Raw genomic sequence first — 24,257 nt, 5'->3', positions numbered from 1 at the left:
GGCTTTGGCATAGTCAATAAAGCAGAAATAGATGTTTTTCTGGAACTCTCTTGCTTTTTCCATGATCCAGCAGATGTTGGCAATTTGATGTCTGGTTCCTCCACCTTTTCTAAAACCAGCTTGAACATCTGGAAGTTCACAATTCATGTATTGCTAAAGCCTGGCTTGGAGAATTTTGAGCATTATTTTACTAGCATGTGAGATGAGTACAATTGTGCAGTAGTTTGAGCATTCTTTGGCATTGCTTTTCTTTGGGATTGGAATGAAAACTGACCTTTTCCAGTCCTGCGGCCACTGCTGAGTTTTCCAAATGTGTTGGCATATTGAGTGCAGCACTTTCACAGCATCAACTTTCAGGATTTGAAATAGCTCAAATGGATTTCCGTCACCTCCACTAGCTTTGTTTATAGTGATGCTTTCTAAGGCCCACTTGACTTCACATTCCAGGATGTCTGGCTCTAGGTGAGTAATCTTATCATTGTGATTATCTGGGTCGTGAAGATCTTTTTTGTACAGTTCTTCTGTGTATTCTTGCCACCTCTTCTTAATATCTTCTCCTTCTCTTAGGTCCATACCATTTCTGTCCTTTATCGAGCCCATTCTTGCATGAAATGTTCCCTTGGTATCTCTAATTTTCTTGAAGAGATCTCTAGTCTTTCCCATTCTGTACTTTTCCTCTATTTCTTTGCATTGATCACTGAGGAAGGCTTTCTTATCTCTTCTTGCTATTCTTTGGAAATCTGCATTCAGATGCTTATATCTTTCCTTTTCTCCTTTGCTTTTCACTTCTCTTCTTTTCACAGCTATTTGCAAGGCCTCCTCAGACAGCCATTGTTCTTTTTTGTGTTTGTTTTCCATGGGGATGGTCTTGATCCCTGTCTCCTGTACAATGTCACGAGCCTCCGTCCATACTTCATCAGGTACTCTGTCCATCAGATCTAGTCCCTTAAATCTATTTCTCATTTCCACTGTATAATCATAAGGGATTTGATTTAGGTCATACCTGAATCGTCTAGTGGTTTTCCTTCGTTTCCTCAATTTAAGTCAGAATTTGGCAATAAGGAGTTCATGATCTGAGCCACAGTCAGCTCCCTGTCGTGTTTTTGCTGACTGTATAGAGCTTCTCCATATTTGGCTGCAAAGAATATAATCAATCTGATTTTGGTGTTGACCATCTGGTGATGTCCATGTGTAGAGTCTTCTTTTGTGTTGTTGGAAGAGGGTGTCTGCTATGACCAGTGCATTCTCTTGGCAAAGCTCTATTAGCCTTTTCCCTGCTTCATTCTGTACTCCAAAGCCAAATTTGCCTGTTACTCCAGGTGTTTCTTGACTTCCTACTTTTGCATTCCAGTCCCCTGTATTGAAAAGGACATCTTTTTTGGGTGTTTGTTCTAAAAGGTCTTGTAGGTCTTCATTGAACTGTTCAACTTTAGTTTCTTCAGAGTTACTGGTTGGGGCAGAGACTTGGATTACCATGATATTGAATGGTTTGCCTTGGAAACGAACAGAGATCATTCTGTCATTTTTGAGATTGCATCCAAGTACTGCATTTTGGATTCTTTTGTTGACTGTGCATTTATGTTCATCAGTTATAATGGCCAATAATTTTCTTTTTTGTGATGTCTGGTTTTGATGATAGTGGCCTCATAGAATATGTGTGAGAGTCTTCCTTACCCTGCAGTATTTGGAATAGCTTCTGAAGGATAGATATTAACTCTTCTCTAAAAGTTTGATCGAATTTGCCTGTGATGCTATCTGGTCCTGGACTTTTGCTTGTTGGAAGATTTTTAATCACAGTTTCAATTTCAGTACTTGTGATTGTGTTTAACTGCTAAGTTGTGCCCAACTCTTTTGTGACCCCATGGACTCTAGCTCCCCAGGCTCTTCTGTCCATGGGATTCTCCAGGCAAGAATACTGGAGTGGGTTGCCATTTCTTTCTCCAACTTGTGATTAGTCTGTTCATATTTTCTATTTCTTCCTGATTTACTCTTAGGAGAGCCTACCTTCCTAAGAATTTGCCCATTTCTTCTAAGTTGTCCATTTTTGGGGGAGAGGGGTGTATAATTGTTTTGGCAAACTAATACAGTAGTCTTTCATGACCCTTTTGATTTCTGTGGTGTCTATTGTAAGTTGTCCTTTTTCATTCCTAATTTTATTGATTTGAGCCATCTTTTTTCTTAATGAGTTTGGCTAAAGATTTATCAATATTATTTATCTTTTCAAAGAACCAGCTTTTAATTTTATTGATCTTTTCTATTGTTTTCTTTGTCTCTGTTTCATTTATGTCTGCTCTGATCTTTATGATTTCTTTCTTCCTTTATTATTTCTTTGGATTTTATTTGTTTTTATTTCCCTAGCTTTTCTAGATTTTATTTTCTTGGGCTCCAAAATCACTACAGATGGTGACTGCAGCCATGAAATTAAAAGATGCTTTCTTCTTGGAAGAAAAGCTATGACAAATCTAGACATCATATTAAGAAGCAGAGACTGGGGTGTGGTCCTAAGATGGAAGAGAAATAGGATGGGGAGACCACTTTCTCCCCCACAAATTCATCAAAAGAACATTTGAGTGCAGAGCAAATTCCACAAAACAACTTCTGAATGCTGGCAGAGGACATTAGGCACCCAGAAAGGCAGCCCATTGTCTTCGAAAGGAGGTAGGACAAAATAGAAAAGATAAAAAGAGAGACAAAAGAGGTAGGGATGGAGATGTGCCCCAGAAAGGGAGTCTTAAAAAAGAGAGAAGTTTCCAAACACCAGCAAACACTCTCTCTGTCAGGTCTGTGGTGAGCCTTGGAATCTCAGAGGGCAATATAACCAGGAGGAAAAATAAATAAATAATTAAAACTCACAAATTCCCTGCCTAACAGCAACTCCCAGTGGAGCAGCAGCCCAGATGCTCACATCCCCCACTAGCAAGCTGGGGCTCGACAGGCAGGCGTGGGCTGCATTGCTTAGGGTAAGAACTGGGCCTGAATGCCCCGAGCGCAATCTGAGGGAACTAGCTTGAGATAGCAATCCAGACTGTGGGATAGCTATCCCGCAAAAGCCCTAACCTAAGACACTGCCAGGCCGGTTCACAGAACAAAGGACTGAGCAGAGGTAGCTGGCTGCAGACCAGCCCATCCTTGGCCAGAGACAGGCAGGTGAGGGCAGCCAGAGACAGAAGGGGCAATCACAGCCCCAGAGAGGCATTGTCTACCAAACTGCAAGCAGACTTCTTTGCTAACCAAGACTTCTTGGTATTCTGGACGGTCAACATCTGCCAGGAGGGTCACAGCCAGAGATCAGCTCCCTGGAAGAGACACACGGCACACCTGAGAAGGCGCACCTGTTGTACACCCAGAAAATCAAGCAGCTGGGACAGGGTAGGTGATAAGATGCAGCCTTCAACTAGGGGCGACTGTGCTTGCCAAGCACCTGGTTGCCTGAGCTGCTCGGACCTGGGACAGGCACAAAACACAGGCCCAACCAAGTGTGCGCCTTTGTGGAATACCCGAGAACCTGAACCTGAGTGGCTTAGACCTGGAGAATGCATGCAACACAGGGCCCGAATCAGACAGTTCCCGGCAGAGCACCCTAGAGCCTTAGCAGTGTAGACTGGGAAAGCACACACGCCATGAGTGGGGGCAAACCCAGTGCAGCTGAAACACTGTGCACACTCCCCACACACACCAGTGATATTTGTTGGCAGTGTTCCTCCCTCCCCACAGCACGACTGACCAAGTGTGCCTAAAAAAAGTGACCACCACTGCCCCTCTTGTGTCAGGGCGGAAATTAAACACTGAAGAGACCAGCAAACAGAAGAAGCTAAAATAAACAAAGGGAACTGCTTTGGAAATGACAGGTGCAATAGATTAAAACCCTGTAGCTAGCACCATCTACATAGGAAGGGGCCTATAGACCTTGAGAAGTATAACCTGGATAAAGGAACTATCTGAAAATGAACTGACCCCACACAGTCCACAACAGCTCCAGAGAAAGTCCTAGATATATTTTTACTATTATCATTGTTAAATTAATTTTTTTTAATTTTAAGTCCTCTATTACACCTTTAATTTTCATTTTTATAACCTACAATTACCTTGCAAAAAAATAACCTATTTTTAAAGCAAACTTCATATATATATATATATATATATATATATATATATATATTATAATTTTTGTGACTTTTTTTAATATTGTATTTTTGAGAATCTAACCTCTACTCTAGATTTTTAATCTTTGCTTTTTGGTATTTGTTATCAAGTTTGTACCTTTAAGAACCCAATCTTTAGTACCCATTTTTACTTGGGAGCGAGATCACTGGCTTGATTGCTCTCTCCTCCTTTTGACTCTACTTTTTCTCCACCAGGTTGCCTCTATATCCCTCCCCCCTTTTCTTCTCTACCCAACTCTGTGAATCTCTTTGTGTTTTTCAGGCTGTGGAGAATGCTTAGGGAACTCATTACTAGCTGGGTCTGTTGCTCTCCTTTTGATTCCCCCTTTTATCCTCCTGGCCACTTCTGTCTCCTTCCTCCCTCTTCCCTTCTCTGTGTAACTCCGTGAACATCTCTGAGGGATCCAGACTGTGGAGAGCACAAAGGATAGTGATTACTGGCTAGCTTGCTCTCTCCCCTTTTGATTTCCCCTCTTCTCTTCCTGGTCACCTCTATCTCCCTCCTCCCTCTTATCTTCTCTGTGTAACTCTTTGTACCTCTCTGGGTGTCCCTCACTGTGGAGAAAATTTTCATCATTAACCTAGATATTTTATCATCAGTGCTGTATAGATGGAGAAGTCTTGAGGCTACTGTAAAAATAAGACTGAAAACCAGAAGCAGGAGGCTTAAGTCCAAATCCTGAGAACACCAGAGAACTCCTGACTCCAGGGAACATTAATCGACAGGAGCTCATCAAACTCCTCAATACCTACGCTGAAACCAAGCACCACCCAAGGGCCAACAAGTTCAAAGCAAGACATATCACACAAATTCTCCAGCAACACAGAAACATAGCCCTGAGATTCAATATACAGGCTGCCCAAAGTCACACCAAACCCACTGACATCTCAAAACTCATTATTGGACACTTCATTGCACTCCAGAGAGAAGAAATCCAGCTCCACCCACCAGAACACCAACACAAGCTTCCCTAACTAGAAAACCTTGACAAGCCACCCGTCCAACCCCACCCACAGTGAGGAACCTCCACAATAAAGAGAACTCCACAAACTGCCAGAATACAGAAAGGCCACCCCAACCAAAGCAATATAAACAAGATGAAGAGGCAGAGAAATACCCAGAAGTAAAGGAACAGGATAAATGCCCACCAAACCAAACAAAAGAGGGAGAGATAGGGAATCTACCTGATAAAGAATTCTGAATAATGATGGTGAAAATGACCCAAAATCTTGAAAACAAAATGGAGTTTCAGATATACAGCCTGGAGACAAGGATCGAGAAGATACAAGAAAGGTTTAACAAGGACCTAGAAGAAATAAAAAAGTGTCAATATATAATGAATAATGCAATAAATGAGATCAAAAACACTCTGGAGGGAAACAACAGTAGACTAACAGAGGCAGAAGATAGGATAAGTGAGGTAGAAGATAGAATGGTAGAAATAAATGAAGCAGAGAGGAAAAAAGAAAAAAGAATTACAAGAAATGAGGACAACCTCAGAGACCTTTGGGATGATGTGAAACACCCCAACATTCAAATCATAAGAGTCCCAGAAGAAGAAGACAAAGAGAAAGACCACGAGAAAATACTTGAGGAGCTAATAGTTGAAAACTTCCCTAAAATGGGGAAGGAAATAGACACCCAAGTCCAAGAAACCCAGAGAGTCTCAAACAGGATAAACCCAAGGCAAAACACCCCAAGACACATATTAATCAAATTAACAAAGGTCAAACACAAAAAAAAAAACATTAAAAGCAGCAAGGGAAAAGCAACAAATAACACACAAGGGGATTCCCATAAGGATGACAGCTAATCTTTCGATAGAAACTCTTCAGGTCAGAAGGGAATGGCAGGACATACTTAAAGTGATGAAAGAAAAGAACCTACAGCCCAGATTACTATACCCAGCAAGGACCTCATTCAAATATGAAGGACAAATCAAAAGCTCTACAGACAAGCAAAAGCTGAGAGAATTCAGCACCACCAAACCAGCTCTCCAACAAATGCTAAAGGATCTTCTCTAGACAGGAAACACAGAAAGGGTGTATAAACTCGAACCCACAACAACAAAGTAAATGGCAATGGGACCATACTTATCAATAATTACCTTAAATCTGAATGGGTTGAATGCCCCAACCAAAAGACAAAGACTGGCTGAATGGTTACAAAAACAAGACCCCTATATATGTTGTCTACAAGAGACCCACCTCGAAACAAGGGACACATACAGACTGAAAGTGAAGGGCTGGAAAAAGATATTCTATGCAAAAGAGACCAAAAGAAAGCAGGAGTAGTAATACTCATATCAGATAAAATAGACTTTAAAACAAAAGGCTGTGAAAAGAGACAAAGATGGACACTACATTATGATCAAAGGATCAATCCAAGAAGATATAACAATTATAAATATATATGCACCCAACATAGGAGCACCACAATATGTAAGGCAAATGCTAACAAGTATGAAAGTAATAAATTAACAATAGCATAATAATAGTGGGAGACTTTAATACCCCACTCACAGCTATGGATAGATCAACTAAACAGAAAATTAACAAGGAAATGCAAACTTTAAATGATATAATACACCAGTTAGACCTAACTGATATATATAGGACATTTCACCCCAAAACAATGAATTTCAACTTTTTCTCAAGTGCACACAGAACCTTCTCCAGGATAGATCACATCCTGGGCCATAAATCTAGCCTTGGTAAATTCAAAAAAATTGAAATCATTCCAATCATCTTTGCTGACCACAATCCACTAAGATTAGATGTCAATTACAGGAGAAAAACTATTAAAAATTCCAACATATGGAGGATGAACAACACGCTACTGAATAACCAACAAATCACCAAAGAAACCAAAAGAGAAATCAAAATATTTGTAGAAACAATGAAAATGAAAACACAGCAACCCAAAACCTATGAGACTTGGTAAAAGCAGTGCTAAGGGGAAGGTTAATAGCAATACAAGCTTACCTCAAGAAACAAGAGAAAAGTCAAACAAATGACCTTACTCTACACCTAAAGCAACTAGAAAAGGAAGAAATGAAGCACCCCAGGGTTAGTAGAAGGAAAGAAATGATACAAATAAGGGCAGAAGTAAATGCAAAAGAAAGAAAGGAGAGCATAGCCAAAATCAGCAAAGCCAAAAGCTGGTTCTTTGAGAAGATAAATAAAATTGACAAGCCATTAGCCAGACTCTTCAAGAAACAAAGGGAGAAAAATCAAATCAACAAAATTAGAAATGAAAATGGAGAAATCACAACAGACCACACAGAAATACAAAGGATCATAAGAGACTATTATCAGCAACTATATGCCAATAAAATGGACAATTTGGAAGAAATGAACAAATTCTTAGAAAAGTACAACTTTCCAAAACTGAACCAGGAAGAAATAGAAAATCTTAACAGACCCATCAGAAGCACGGAAATCAAAACAGACAAAGAATTAATTTCAAAAATAAACAAGCAAAACCTGCAGCTCAATTCCAGAAAAATAAACGATCCAATCAAAAATTGGGCCGAAGAACTAACAGACATTTCTCCAAAGAAGATATACAGATGGCCAACAAATGCATTAAAAGATGCTCAACATCACTCATTATCAGAGAAATGCAAATCAAAACCACAATGAGGTACCATTTCACGCCAGTCAGAATGGCTACTATCCAAAAGTCTACAAGCAATAAATGCTGGAGAGGATGTGGAGAAAAGGGAACTCTCTTACACTGTTAGTGGGAATGCAAACTAGTAGAGCCACTATGGAAAACAGTGTGGAGATTCCTTAAAAAACTGGAAATAGAACTTCCATGTGACCCAGCAATCCCACTGCTGGGCATACAAACCGAGGAAACCAGAATTGAAAGAGACACATGTACCCAAATGTTCATCACAGCACTGTTTATAATAGCCAGGACATGGAAGCAACCTAGATGTCCATCAGTAGATGCATGGATGAGAAAGCTGTGGTACATATACACAATGGAGTATTACTCGGCCATTAAAAAGAACATATTTGAATCATTTCTAATGAGGTGAATGAAACTGGAGCCTATTATACAGAGTGAAGTAATCCAGAAAGTAAAACACCAATAGAGTATACTAATGCATATATATGGAATTTAGAAAGATGGTAATGATAACCCTGTATATGAGACAGCAAAAGAGACAGAGTCTTGGACTCTGTGGGAGAGGGCGAGGGTGGGATGATTTGGGAGAATGGCATTGAAACATGTAAATTATCATATGTGAAATGAATCGCCATTGCAGGTTCAATGCATGAGACAGGGTGCTCGGTGCTGGTGCAGTGGGATAACCCAGAGGGATGGGATGGGGAAGGAGTTGGGAGGGGGGTTCAGGTTGGGGGACACATGTACATCCATGGCAGATTCATGGCAATATATGGCAAAATAAATAAATAGATAAAATAAAACTTCTGAATTAATCTTGGAAACAAAAACAAAAACAGAGACATCACTTTGCTGACAAAGGTCAGTATAGACAAAGCCAGTATTTCTATACAGATGTGAGAGATATACCATAAAAAGAGTGAGCTCCCCAAAATTGATCCTTTCAAATTTTGGTTAGATTTTGGTGCTGGAAAAGATTCTTGAGAGTCCCTTGGACAGCATGGAGATCAAACTAGTCAATCCTAAAGAAAATCAACCATGAATATTCATTGCAAGGACTGATGCTGAAGCTGAAGCTCCAATACTTTGGCCATCTGATATGAAGAGCCAGCTCACTGGAAAAGACCCTGATTCTGGGAAAGATTGAGGGTGGGAGAAGAAGGGGTTGACAGAAGCTGAGATGTGTGGATGGCATCACTGACTCAATGGACATGGATTTGAGCAAACTCATGTGAATTTTATACTGCCCAGTGCTGGACTATGTTCTACTCCTTTAAATAGTCTTGGAATTATTTCCTACATACAATTATGTTATGTGAAACTAGTGTGGGTATAGAACTAGTTTAGCTACAATACTAAGACAGTTCCCTTTGGGGAGTTTATTCTATGATCCATGCATCACAAAGTCTTCCTATTCTTGCTGGTGGTAATATAAACTATTTCCAGCCCTTTGTGGACTCCAGTGATTTTTCAGTTATTGATTTCTAATGGTTTTTGTAGTGAAATTAGAAGTAAGTTCTTACATTCATATTCAAATGTTATGTGTCAAGCACTGACCTAAGCATTTTTTCATTCTTTAATAGTCTTTTACACATTTTCCTCATTATTAGTGTTTCACAATATGTTCTTATAACTATTTCCCATAGTAGTAAGAAAATGAGTGATGCTGGATTCCTAACTCTTATATTCAGCTTCCTCCCTAAAATGTTTCTTGAACAGGATGAGGATTTGGGAAAATACAGTCATATGAGATTTTTTATTTTCAATGAAAACACTGAATTATTGAATAGCTATCTAAATAAAGTGGATTTTGTTTGTATATAGTATTAAAAAGTACATGGGCTCATCGAGATTTTTTTTTTCTAAATGACTTGACTAGTTTTACCATACAAAGGCTATTAGCCTCTTTCATCTTATGAAATTTTTTAGGTTTGAGGAAATAGTTGTGTAGTCTTCTGTGTTTTAAGAAAGGTCACTTTGAGATTTTCTTTTTGGCTTTTTCTGGCTGTGTTATGTGTCATATCACATTAGACTTTCTCAAGGATCATGCCATGCATGACACTGTGAAGAGACACAATCTATCATGAAAATAAAGCCCCTGCATGTGAAAATGGAAAAGAAGGATGCACTTTGTTGAGAAATAGGTCAAAGAAGTAAAAACTGTTATTGGAAGATAAATCTTGAATCTGAGACACAGAGGCCAAGGAGGGTAGCCTCAATAGAGTTTTCAGCAGAGGGTTGTCTTGAGAGTCCAAGGGAGACATAGTTTCTATTAAAATAGTACATTTGGGTTTATCTTGCCCTAACCCTTTGAATAAGGCATGGAAAATGCAGAGTTCTTCATTTAATTGGAGCTTACCCTTATGAGCTTAAAGTTCCTTGCACGTGAAGCCAAAGACTCCCAGTTAACTAGACTACATGAACGTGCACAGGAGCCAACTTCAAAGTGCTTTTGGGAAAGTAGAAGAAGTACAGAATGAAAATGTTTGAAGTCGTGAAGAAAACTTTGTGGAAAGTTCCAAAATGTATTAATAATATTATTAATAATAATATTAAAACATATTTTGGAATCTAACCTGGTATGCCTTTGATTCTCTGCTTCCTTATTTCATTTCCTTTAAATGAAGTGTCTTTTGTCAATACATGTATTTCTCCTTTCTCCTTTGCCTCCAAGATTAATGACATATATTTGAGTTTCTGTACCTAGATTTCCTTTTCTCTAGTTCTCTTCTTGATTTTTTAGAGTTCACTTTTGACTTTTCTTCCTCATGAAGCTTCTTTCCTACACTTAAAAAATCCCTCTCTTGTCCATGTCAAGAAAGTGCTTTTCTGTGCTCATCCTATTTGATAGTCTGCTGCCCCAGATGTCAGCTGTTGCTCCCCATGGTTCTCGGAGTTCATGCTCTCTCTGTATTGCTCTCAAGGGAGAGCCTGTCTATCAGTGTCTTCTTTCAGCTGCTCCCTTAGAATGCTTAAGGTTATTTCCCCCTTAGTTTTGGCTTTGTTCTGAGACTTTTAAAGTGCTCACTTTTACCTTCATCAATATATCTCTCTCTCCACTGACTTGACTTATAAATAAACTCAGCTCTATAAGCCCTTTAAAATTACAATAATAAAAATCCTGACCTGAGTCCCTAATTTATCTTTGTCATTATCACTAGCAACAGTTCTGTTTCTTCCTCTTTTTATTATCAGAATTTTCAAAAGTAACCTACTCTTGTTACTGGGATTTTCTTTATCTGCAGTCTGTCTTATGTTCCCACCATTCTAAAAATTTATTCTAGTCAAGCCTCCTAGTGACTCTGAAATCATCAAATATAGTGGCTCTTCTCAGTCGTCTTTCTCCTCTTCACTCTTTCTACAACTTTGTCATGGTCAAGCCAACCTTCATTGGTGAGTTATTTCAAAAGGTATGAAATAAAAAGTAAAAGTTTCCCAACCCTGTTCTGGATTTCTCATTTCTACTCCCAGGAGTAATGACTACAATAATTTGTTGTATTGTTGACTAAAAAACAATGTACAATTTGAGAGTTGTGAATTAAGTTTTATTTGGGGCAAAATGAGGACTGCAGCCTGGGAGGCAATATATAAGTTTTGGGGAAGGGAGAGTTCAGTACCATGAATCACTCAATTTACAAAAGGTTTTTTGTTAGTCATGAGGGTCTGATGTCACCATGAAGGGATTTAATGCTTCTCTAGATATGAGGAGATTCAAGGATTGAGATCATAAACTATGTTCCTAAAAACAACCAACTATCTAAAGACCTGTCCCACCAGATTCCCTGGAGCAGATTGCCTCATCCACCCTGAACTCCCTCAGGGATTGTTGAAGGTCAACAGCTATATGCAGCTTGGGGTTCAATCTCCATGGAGGCAGATGGCAAATGCTTTCATTGTTCGGTCATTGGCAGTGCTCTTGGTAAGTGCCAATTTGTAGTTGACAGTATATACTTCCAAAAATTTACTGTGCATAATAAAACACCACATTATCATAAGCACGCCAGCTGCTACAGATCATGCAGAAGCGTGGCCGAGAGGAGCTACCCCTCGCCCAAGGTCAGGGGTGGCAACCAAGAGTGCCAGCTGCAATGGCACAGGAGCGGCCTAGAGGAGCTAGCCCACGTCCAAGGTCAGGGGCAGCAGCTGAGATGAGCTATCCCACATCTGAGGTCAGGGGTGGCAGCTGAAAGGAGCTACCACACGCCCAAGGTCAGGGCAGTGGCCAAGAGTGAACGTTGACATTCTAGGAATCAGCGAACTAAAATGGATGAGAATGGGTGAATTTAATTCAGATGACCATTGTATCTACTACTGGGGGCAGAAATCCCTCAGAAGAAATGGAGTAGCCATTATGGTCAACAAGAGAGTCCAAAATGCAGTACGTGGATGCAATCTCAAAAACGAGAGAATGATCTCTGTTCATTTCCAAGACAAACCATTCAATATCACAGTAATCCAAGTCTATGCCCCAACCAGTAACGCTGAAGAAGCTGAATGGTTCTACAAAGACATACAAGACCTTTTAGAACTAAAACCCAACAAAGATGTCCTTTTCATTATAGGGAACTGGAATGCAAAAGTAGAAAGTCAAGAAACACCTGGAGTAACAGGCAAATTTGGCCTTGGAGTATGGAATGAAACAGGGCATAGGCTAATAGAATTTCGCCAAGAGAACGCACTGGTCATAGCAGACACCCTCTTCCAACAACACAAAAGAAGACTTTACACATGGACATCACCAGATGGTCAACACTGAAATCAGATTGGTTATATTCTTTTCAGCCAAAGATGGAGAAGCTCTATACAGTCAGTAAAAACACGACAGGGAGCTGACTGTGGCTCAGATCATGAACTCCTTATTGCCAAATTCAGACTTAAATTGAAGAAAGTAGGGAAAGTCACTAGACCATTCAGGTACGACCTAAATCAAATCCCTTATGATTATACAGTGGAAGTGAGAAATAGATTTAAGGGACGAGATCTGATAGACAGAGTGCCTGATGAAGTATGGACGGAAGTTCGTGACATTGTACAGGAGATAGGGATCAAGACCATCCCCATGGAAAAGAAATTCAGAAGAGCAAAATGATTGTCTGAGGAGGTCTTGCAAATAGCTGTGAAAGAAGAGAAGTGAAACGCAAAGGAGAAAAGGAAAGATATAAGCATTTGAATGCAGAGTTCCTAAGAATAGAAAGGAGAGATAAGAAAGCCTTCCTCAGCAATCAGTGAAAAGAAAGAGAAGAAAACAATAGAATGGGAAAGACTAGAGATCTCTTCAAGAAAATTAGAGATACCAAGGGAACATTTCATGCAAAGATGGGCTCGATAAAGGAGAGAAATGGTATGGACCTAACAGAAGCAGAAGATGTTAAGAAGAGGTGGCAAGAATACACAGAAGAACTGTACAAAAAAGATCTTCACGACCCAGATAATCATGATGGTGTGATCACTGACCTAGAGCCACATATCCTGGAATGTGAAGTCAAGTGGGCCTTAGAAAGCATCACTATGAACAAAGCTAGTGGAGGTGATGGAATTCCAGTTGAGCTATTTCAAATCCTGAAAGATAATGCTGTGAAAGTGCTGCACTCAATATGCCAGCACATTTGGAAAACTCAGCAGTGGCCACAGGACTGGAAAAGGTCAGTTTTCATTCCAATCCCAAAGAAGGGCAATGCCAAAGAATGCTCAGACTACTGCACAATTGTACTCATCTCACATGCTAGTAAAATAATGCTCAAAATTCTCCAAGCCAAGCTTCAGCAATACGTGAACCATGAACTTCCTGATGTTCAAGCTGGTTTTAGCAAAGGCAGAGGAACCAGAGATCAAATTGCCAACATCCGCTGGATCATTGAAAAAGCAAAAGAGTTCCAAAAAAAAAAATATCTATTTCTGCTTTATTGACTATGCCAAAGCCTTTGACTGTATGGATTACAATCAACTGTGGAAAATTCTGAAAGAGATGGGAATCTCAGACCAGCTGACCTGCCTCTTGAGAAACCTGTATGCAGGTCAGGAAGCAACAGTTAGAACTGGACATGGAACAGCAGACTGGTTCCAAATAGGAAAAGGAGAACGTCAAGGCTGTATATTGTCATCCTGCTTATTTAACTTATATGCAGAGTACATCATGAGAAACGCTGGGCTGGAAGAAGTACAAGCTGGAATTAAGATTGCTGGGAGAAATATCAATAACCTCAGATATGCAGATGACACCACCCTTATGGCAGAAAGTGAAGAGCAACTAAAAAGCCTCTTGATGAAAGTGAAAGAGGTGAGTGAAAAAGTTGGCTTAAAGCTCAACATTCAGAAAACGAATATCATGGCATCTGGTCCCATTGCTTCATGGGAAATAGATGGGTAAACAGTGGAAACAGTGTCAGACTTTATTTTGGGGGCTCCAAAATCAGTGCAGATGGTGATTGCAGCCATGAAATTAAAAGACACTTACTCCTTGGAAGGAAAGTTATGACCAACCTAGACAGCATATTGAAAAGCAGAGACATTACTTTGCCAACAAAGGTCCGTCTAGTCAAAGCTGTTGTTTTTCCAGTAGTCATGTATGGAGATGAAGGTTGCACTGTGAAGAAAGCTGAGCGCCGAAGAATTGATGCTTTTGAACTGTGGTGTTGGAGAAGACTGTTGAGAGTCTCTTGGACTGCAAGGAGGTCCAACCAGTCCATCCTAAAGGAGATCAGTCCTGGGTGTTCATTGGAAGGACTGATGCTAAAGCTGAAACTCCAATACTTTGGTCAACTCATGCGAAGAGGTGACTAACTGGAAAAGACCCTGTTGCTGGGAGGGATTGAGGGCAGGAGGAGAAGGGGACGACAGAGGCTGAGATGGTTGGATGGCATCACTGGCTCGATAGACATGAGTTTGAGCAAGCTCTGGGAGTTGGTGATGGACAGGGAGGCTTGGCTTGCTGCGATTCATGGGGTTGCAGAGTCGGACACGATTGAGCGACTGAACTGAACTGAACTGAATCAAACACCCATTAATACTAACAGGGTTATATTATGTATAACCTGTTGTGAGTACTTTCTCCACTTAAAAATAAGTCTTGTGGACCATTCTATATTGGTATATACACATTTACCTCATTTAAAGAATGAGTGAGCATTTTTCTCTTGTAAGAATGAATTATAGCTTATTTAATTGGTTTCTTACTGATAGACATTTTGGTTGCATCCACATAATTGCTATCACAGTGTTGTAGTGAACATACTTATTGAAGCAAATGTATTTGCATTTTGATTTCTCATGTAATGATGCTGCTATGAACATTGGGATGCATATATCTTTTTGAATTATTTTGTTTTTTGACCATACTATCCAAGACATCTACAAATTAAATGCAATCCCTATTAAAACACCAATGACATTTTCCAGAGAACAAAAAAAGTAATTTTAAAATTTGTACGGAAAAAAAAACAAACAAAAAACCAAAAAAACTCTGAATAACCAAGACAATTTTGAGGAAGAACAGAGCCAGAGGAATCATGCTCCCTGATTTTAGACTACATTATAATGATACAGTAATCAAAACAGTATGGTCCTGGCACAAAAATAGATATATAGATCAATGGAAGGGAATAGAGAGCCCAGAAATAAACCCATGTGCTTATGGTCAGTTAATCTATGAAAAAGGAGACAAGACTATACAATATAGAAAAGACAGTCTTTTCAATAAATGGCGCTGGAAAAAGTGAACATCTCCATGGAAAAGAATGAGATTAGAACATTCTCTAACACTACTGTATATAAACACAAAATAGATTAAAGACCTAAATGTAAGACTGGAAATCATGTAACTCCTAAAGGAAAACATACAGCACTCTGACATAAATCATAGCAATATTTTTTTGAATCTATCTCTACAACAAACAAAATAAAAGCAAATATAAACAAATGGATCCTAATTAAACTTAAAACCTTTTGCACAACAAAAGAAACCATTGACAAAACAAACAGACAGTCTGCTCAATGGGAGGACATAATTGCAAATTATATGACTGATAAAGGGTTATAATAGCCAAAATATATAAAGAGTTCATAGAACTCAACATCAAAAACAAACAAACAACCTATTTAAAAATAGGCAGAAGAACTGAATAGACATTTTTCCAAAGAGCAAATGCACATGACTGATAGGCACATGAAAAGATTCTCAATATCACTGTTTATTAGAGAAATGCAAATCAAAAGCACAATGAGATATTACTTCTCACCTGTTAGAATGGATATCATTAAAAATAATACAAATAACAACTATTGCTGAGGATATGAGGTAAAGGGAATACACATACACTGTTGGTGAGAATATATATTGGTGCAACCACTGTGGAAAATAGTGTGAAGGTTTATTAGAAAAACTAATATATAAAAATACCACATGTTCTAACATTTTCACTCCTGGTTTTATATATAGAGGACAAAAGAACTGAGACCACTAATATGCTGCCTATTTTTCATTGATATGTCTGTCTGCTTTTACTTTAGACTCACATTGTTTAAATTATTATACCTTTGGACTATGTTTCAATATACAATAGAGAGACTCTTCACTACTCTTATTCTTTAGAAGGTTAGATATTTTTATATAAAGGGTCCAAATATATTTTTGGTTATTTGAAGACAAAGAGTAGGTTTAATTAATCAATTTATTACCACCACTACTATTTTGCCTAGTACAGGGCCTTGCAATGATTAATTTTGATTCAGTTCCTAGAGTCAGTTTTATGGTTGCCAAATTTCTGTTTTTATTCTGCCTCATATGTAAGAGTGTTTATTGGACACTTCTTATTTTTAAGTCTGAATGCTTTTTGGACTCTAGGAGCTCTGGTTTTCTGAACTGCCTTTTACTTCTAATGTTCAGTCACACATTTAACAAGTGTTAATTCTGTGCAGACTCTCCTAGAGGAAAGCAGACCAAATCCTGGCAAAATAGAACCCAATATGTGCTAACTGAGACTTGGTATTTCTTTTTTCTTTCCTCTTCCTCATCAATATCTGTTAGCTTTACCTCAAGCTATTTGAACCCTTCTTAAATGCTAACTTTTCCCTTCTCTTTCTAGTCTTAGATGCAGTAAAATATAGACACTCCTTTATCTACTTAAAACTAGACTTATTCATCCATTTCACTTTAATCCAACTACTTAGAGCCTGGAAGAAATATCAAGATTGTCAGGAGAAATATCAATAACCTCAGATATGCAGATGACACCACCCTTATGGCAGAAAGTGAAGAACTAAATAGCCTCTTGAAGAAAGTGAAAGAGGAGAGTGAAAAAGTTGGCTTAAAACTCAACATTCAAAAACTAATATCATGGCATCTGGTCCAATCACTTTATGGCAAATAGATGGGGAAACAATGGAAACAGTGAGAGACTTTATTTTGGGGGGCTCCAAAATCACTGCAGATGGTGACTACATCCTTGAAATTAAAAGACACTTGCTCCTTCGAAGAAAAGTTATGACCAACCTAGACAACATATTAAAAAACAGAGACATTACTTTGCTGACAAAGGTCCATCTAGTCAAAGCTATGGTTTTTTCCAGTAGTCATGTATGGATGTGAGAGTTGGACTATGAAGAAATTTGAGCACCAAAGAATTGATGATTTTGAACTGTGGTGTTGGAGAAGACTCTTGAGAGTCCCTTGGACTGCAAGGAGATCAAACCAATCAATCCTAAAGGAAATCAGTCCTGAATATTCATTGGGAGGATTGATGCTGAAGTTGAAGCTCCAGTACTTTGGCCACCTGATGTGAAAAACCGACTCATTGGAAAAGACCCTGATGCTGGGAAAGACTGAAGGCAGGAGGAGAAGGTGATGACAGAGGATGAGATGGTTTTATGTCATCACTGACTCGATAGACATGAGTTTGAAAAAGCTCTGGTAGTTGGTGATGGACAGGAAAACCTGGTGTGCTGCAGTCCATGGGGTCGCAAAGATTTGGACGCGACTGAGTGACTAAACTGAACTTAACTGAACTAAAATCCTGAGCTATTGTTTGGCTGTACCTGACCATGAGCCCCAAAGCCATTATTTTTGGCCTTCTTGTAATGCACAACATTTTTTATACAATATATAAACTGCTGTAGTTCAGAACACAACTCTCCTCTACATAGTACATTGAGCTTCTTTCTTGAATTATTCCAAGGTTTGGCATGCTTTCCAATTTTAGGTCCTTTTAACGTCTGCTTGGAGAAGGCAATGGCAACCCACTCCAGTACTCTTGCCTGGAAAATCCCATGGATGGAGGAGCCTGGTAGGCTGCAGTCCATGGGGACACTAAGAGTCGGACACGACTGAGTGACTTCACTTTGACTTTTCACTTTTATGCATTGGAGAAGGAAATGGCAACCCACTCCAGTGTTCTTGCCTAGAGAATCCCAGGGACGGGGGAGCCTGGTGGGCTGCCGTCTATTGGGTCACACAGAGTTGGACATGACTGAAGCGACTTAGCATAACGTCTGCTTATGAATGTTAGGAGGTTTCTCAGGTGGCACTGGTAATAAAGGACCTGCTTGCCAGTGCAGGAGACCTGAGAGACATGGGTTCAATCCCTGGATTGGGAAGATCCCCTGGAGAATGGTATGACAACCCACTCCAGTATTCTTGCCTGGAGAATACCATGGACAGAGGAGCCTGGCAGGCCATGGTTTATAGGGTCACTAAGAGTTGGACACAACTGAAGTGATTTAGCACATGTGCATGTGTGTATGAAAGTTAGATAAAAGCTAATTTACTAATAAGGCTCACTTATTGAAATATGTCTAGGGGGAGGAGCCAAGATGGCGGAGGAGTAGGACGGGGAGAACACTTTCTCCCCCACAAATTCATCAAAAGAGCATTTAAACATCGAGTAAATTCCACAAAACAACTTCCGAATGCCGGCAGAGGACATCAGGCACCCAGAAAAGCAGCCCAACTCTTCGAAAGGAGGTAGGAAAAAATATAAAAGACAAAAAAAGAGACAAAAGAGGGAGGGACGGAGTTCCGTCCCGGGAAGGGAGTCTTAAAAAGAGAGAAGTTTCCAAACACCAGGAAACCCTCTCACTGCCGAATCTGTGCCGAGCTTTGGAAGCACAGAGGGCAACATAAAAGGGAGGGGAAAAAAAAAAAAAAATAAACAATTAAAAATCGCGGATTGTGAGCCCTACGGGAACTCCCCCAGCGGAGAAGCAGCGCAGACGCCTGCACACGGCATTAGCAAGCGGGGGCTGGGCAGGGAAGTGCGGCACGGGCTGTGTCCCTTAGAGTAAGAATCGGGCCGAATGTCCTGAGCGCTATCTGAGCGAAATAATTTGGGCTAGCAAACCAGACTGTGGGATATCTACCACGCGAAAAGCCAGCCCTAACCTAAGACACCGCCAGGCCCGCGCACAGAACAAAGGACTGAACAGAGATAGCCGGCTGCAGACCTCCCCCTCCGGTGACAGGCAGCCAGAGCCGGAAGGGGGCAATCGCAGCCCCAGAGAGACACTATCTATAAAACTGTAAGCAGGCTTCTTTGCTAACTAAAACTTCTTGGGGGTCTGGACGGTCAACATCTGCCTGAGAAGGTGCGCCGGTTTTACACCCAGATAACCGAGTGGCGGGGAGGCGATAAGTCGCAGCATTGGCGGCCGCCAAGCACCTCATCGCCTGAGCTGCTCGGACCTGGGAAGAACACAAAACGCAGGCCCAACCGAGTCTGCGCCTCTGAGGACTACCCGAGTGCCTGAACCTGAGCGGCTTGGACCTGGGAGCTCAGTCCAGGGCCGGCCTCTGATTGTTCCCGGCGGAACAACCTAGAGCCCAAGCAGTGTGGGCAGGGAGGTTACACGCGCCGTGAGCGGGGGCAGACCCAGTGTGGCCGAGGCACTTCGAGCGCACGCCAGTGTTATCTGTTTGCAGCATCCCTCCCTCCCTCCCCACAGCGCGGCTGAACAAGTGAGCCTAAATTAAAAAAAAAAAAAAAAAAAAAAAAATAGGGTCCTCCACCGTCCCCTTTGTGTCAGGGCGGGAACCAGACACTGAAGAGACCAGCAAACAGAAGAAGCTCTAACAGAGGGAAACGCCTTGGAAGCTACAGGCCATAGATTAAAACCCTGTGGTTACTACGGATTACATAGGAAGGGGCCTATAGATCTTGAGAAATATAAGTCGGACTAAGGAACTGCCAAAAATGAACTGAACCCACAATACTCACAACAAAACCAGAGAAAGACCTAGATATATTTTTACTATTTTTACGATCAATCTTTCTTTCTTTCTTTTTTTTTAATTAAAAAAAAAATTTTTTTTAAGTCCTCTATTGTCCTTTAATTTTCACTTTTATAACTATTACTTTGCAAAAAAAAAAAAAAAGACCCTATTTTTTTTTTTTTTTTCTTCTTCAGCAAACTTCATATATATATTTTATAATTTTTTGACCGTGGTTTTTTTTTTTTTTTTTTTCTTTTTTCTTTTTCTTCTTTTCTTTAACATTGCATTTTTGAAATTCCAAACTCTACTCTAGATTTTTAATTTTAGCCATTTGATATATGTTATCAATTTTGTACCTATAGTTTTTTTCATAATTGCTGTGACTTTTTTTTTTTTTCTTTCCTCTGTTTCTTTCTCTTCTTCTTTTATATAACATCGTATATCTGCAATTCCAAACTCTACTCAAGATTTTTAATTTATGCTTTTTGGTATTTGATATCAATTTTGTACCTGTATTTTCTTTATAATTTTTGCGACATTGTTTTTGTTGGTTTGTTTGTTTTCTCTCTTTATTTTTCTTCTTCTTCTTCTTTTTTTTTTTTTTTTTAACGTTGTATTTTTGAAATTCCAAACTCTACTCTGGATTTTTAATTTTTGCTGTTTGGTATTAGTTATCAATTTTGTACCTGTAGTTTCTTTATTACTTTCACGACCTTGTTTGTTTTTCTTTGTTCGTTTTTTCTCTCTTTCTTTTCCTTCTCCTTTTCATTAACATCGCATTTTTGAAATTCCAAACTCTACTCTAATTTCTAATTTTTGTTTTTATGTATTTGTTACCAATTTTGTACCTTTAAGAACCCAATCTTCAGGACCCATTTTTCACTAGTGTACGAGATTACTGGCTTGACTGCTCTCTCTCCCTTTGGACTCTCCATTTTCTCCACCAGGTCACCTGTATCTCCTCCCTAACCCCTCTCTACTCTACCCAACTCTGTGAATTTCTGTGTGTTCCAGACGGTGGAGAACACTTAAGGAACTGATTACTGGCTGGATCTGTCTCCCGCCTTTTCATTTCCCCCTTTTATCCTTCTGGCCACCTCTGTCTCCTGCCTCCTTCTTCTCTTCCCTGTATAACTCCGTGAACATCTCTGAGTGGTCCAGTTGTGGAGTGCACATAAGGAAGTGACTACTGGCTAGCCCACTCTCTCCACTATTGATTCCACCTCATCTCATTTGGGTCACCTCTAACTCCCTCCTCCCTCTTCTCTTCTCCATGTAACGCTGTGAACCTCTCTGAGTGACCCTCACAGTAGAGAAACTTTTCATCTTTAACGTAGATGTTTTATCAGTGGTGCTGTATAGAAGGAGAAGTTTTGAAACTACTGTAAAATTAAGACCGATAACTGGAAGTAGGAGGCTTAAGTCCAATCCCTGACTCCAGGGAACTCCTGACTCCAAGGAACATTAATTGACAGGAGCTCATCAAACGCCTCCATACCGACACTGAAACCAAGCACCACACAAGGGCCAACAAGTTCCAGGGAAAGACATAACAAGCAAATTCTCCAGCAACAAAGGAACACAGCCCTGAGCTTCAAGATACAGGCTGCCCAAAGTCACCCCAAAACCATAGACATCTCATAACTCATTACTGGACATTTCATTACACTCCAGAGAGAAGAAATACAGCTCCATCCACCAGAACATTGACACAAGCTTCCCTAACCAGGAAACCTTGACAAGCCACCTGTACAAACCCACACACAGCGAGGAAACGCCACAATAAAGAGAACTCCACAAACTGCCAGAATACAGAAAGGACACCCCAAACTCAGCAATTTAAACAAGATGAAGAGACAGAGGAATAGCCAGCAGATAAAGGAACAGGATAAATGCCCACCAAACCAAACCAAAGAGGAAGAGATAGGGAATCTACCTGATAAAGAATTCCGAATAATGATAGTGAAATTGATCCAAAATCTTGAAATTAAAATGGAATCACAGATAAATAGCCTGGAGGCAAGGATTGAGAAGATGCAAGAAAGGTTTAACAAGGACTTAGAAGAAATAAAAAAGAGTCAATATATAATGAATAATGCAATAAGTGAAATTAAAAACACTCTGGAGGCAACAAATAGTAGAATAACAGAGGCAGAAGATAGGATTAGTGAATTAGAAGATAGAATGGTAGAAATAAATGAATCAGAGAGGATAAAAGAAAAACGAATTAAAAGAAATGAGGACAATCTCAGAGACCTCCAGGACAATATTAAACGCTACAACATTCGAATCATAGGGGTCCCAGAAGAAGAAGACAAAAAGAAAGACCATGAGAAAATACTTGAGGAGATAATAGTTGAAAACTTCCCTAAAATGGGGAAGGAAATAATCACCCAAGTCCAAGAAACCCAGAGAGTCCCAAATAGGATAAACCCAAGGCGAAACACCCCAAGACACATAGTAATCAAATTAACAAAGATCAAACACAAAGAACAAATATTAAAAGCAGCAAGGGAAAAACAACAAATAACACACAAGGGAATTCCCATAAGGATAACAGCTGATCTTTCAATAGAAACTCTTCAAGCCAGGAGGGAATGGCAAGACATACTTAAAATGATGAAAGAAAATAATCTACAGCCCAGATTATTGTACCCAGCAAGGATCTCATTCAAGTATGAAGGAGAAATCAAAAGCTTTTCAGACAAGCAAAAGCTGAGAGAATTCTGCACCACCAAACCAGCTCTCCAACAAATACTAAAGGATATTCTCTAGACAGGAAACACAAAAATTGTGTATAAATTCGAACCCAAAACAATAAAGTAAATGGCAACGGGGTCATACTTATCAGTAATTACCTTAAACGTAAATGGGTTGAATGCCCCAACCAAAAGACAAAGACTGGCTGAATGGATACAAAAACAAGACCCCTGCATATGTTGTCTACAAGAGACCCACCTCAAAACAGGGGACACATACAGACTGAAAGTGAAGGGCTGGAAAAAGATTTTCCATGCGAATAGGGACCAAAAGAAAGCAGGAGTAGCAATACTCATATCAGATAAAATAGACTTTAAAACAAAGACTGTGAAAAGAGACAAAGATGGTCACTACATAATGATCAAAGGATCAATCCAAGAAGAAGATATAACAATTATAAATATATATGCACCCAACACGGGAGCACCGCAGTATGTAAGACAAATGCTAACAAGTATGAAAGAAGAAATTAACAATAACACAATAATAGTGGGAGACTTTAATACCCCACTCACACCTATGGATAGATCAACTAAACAGAAAATTAACAAGGAAACACAAACTTTAAACGATACAATAGACCAGTTAGACCTAATTGATATCTATAGGACATTTCATCCCAAAACAATGAATTTCACCTTCTTCTCAAGTGCACATGGAACCTTCTCCAGGATAGATCACATCCTGGGCCATAAAGCTAGCCTTGGTAAATTCAAAAAAATAGAAATCATTCCAAGCATCTTTTCTGACCACAATGCAGTAAGATTAGATCTCAATTACAGGAGAAAAACTATTAAAAAATCCAACATATGGAGGCTGAACAACACGCTGCTGAATAACCAACAAATCACAGAAGAAATCAAAAAAGAAATCAAAATTTGCATAGAAACGAATGAAAATGAAAACACAACAACCCAAAACCTGTGGGACACGGTAAAAGCAGTCCTAAGGGGAAAGTTCATAGCAATACAGGCACACCTCAAGAAACAAGAAAAAAGTCAAATAAATAACCTAACTCTACACCTAAAGCAACTAGAAAAGGAAGAAATGAAGAACCCCAGGGTTAGTAGAAGGAAAGAAATCTTAAAAATTAGAGCAGAAATAAATGCAAAAGAAACAAAAGAGACCATAGCAAAAATCAACAAAACCAAAAGCTGGTTCTTTGAAAGGATAAATAAAATTGACAAACCATTAGCCAGACTCATCAAGAAACAAAGGGAGAAAAATCAAATCAATAAAATTAGAAATGAAAATGGAGAGATCACAACAGACAACACAGAAATACAAAGGATCATAAGAGACTACTATCAACAATTATATGCCAATAAAATGGACAACGTGGAAGAAATGGACAAATTCTTAGAAAAGTACAACTTTCCAAAACTCGATCAGGAAGAAATAGAAAATCTTAACAGACCCATCACAAGCACGGAAATTGAAACTGTAATCAAAAATCTTCCAGCAAACAAAAGCCCAGGTCCAGACGGCTTCACAG

Source organism: Bubalus kerabau, chromosome X (assembly GCF_029407905.1).
Source record: "Bubalus kerabau isolate K-KA32 ecotype Philippines breed swamp buffalo chromosome X, PCC_UOA_SB_1v2, whole genome shotgun sequence".
NCBI classification, from domain to species: Eukaryota; Metazoa; Chordata; class Mammalia; order Artiodactyla; family Bovidae; genus Bubalus; species Bubalus kerabau.
This window is presented reverse-complemented; position numbering follows the sequence as displayed.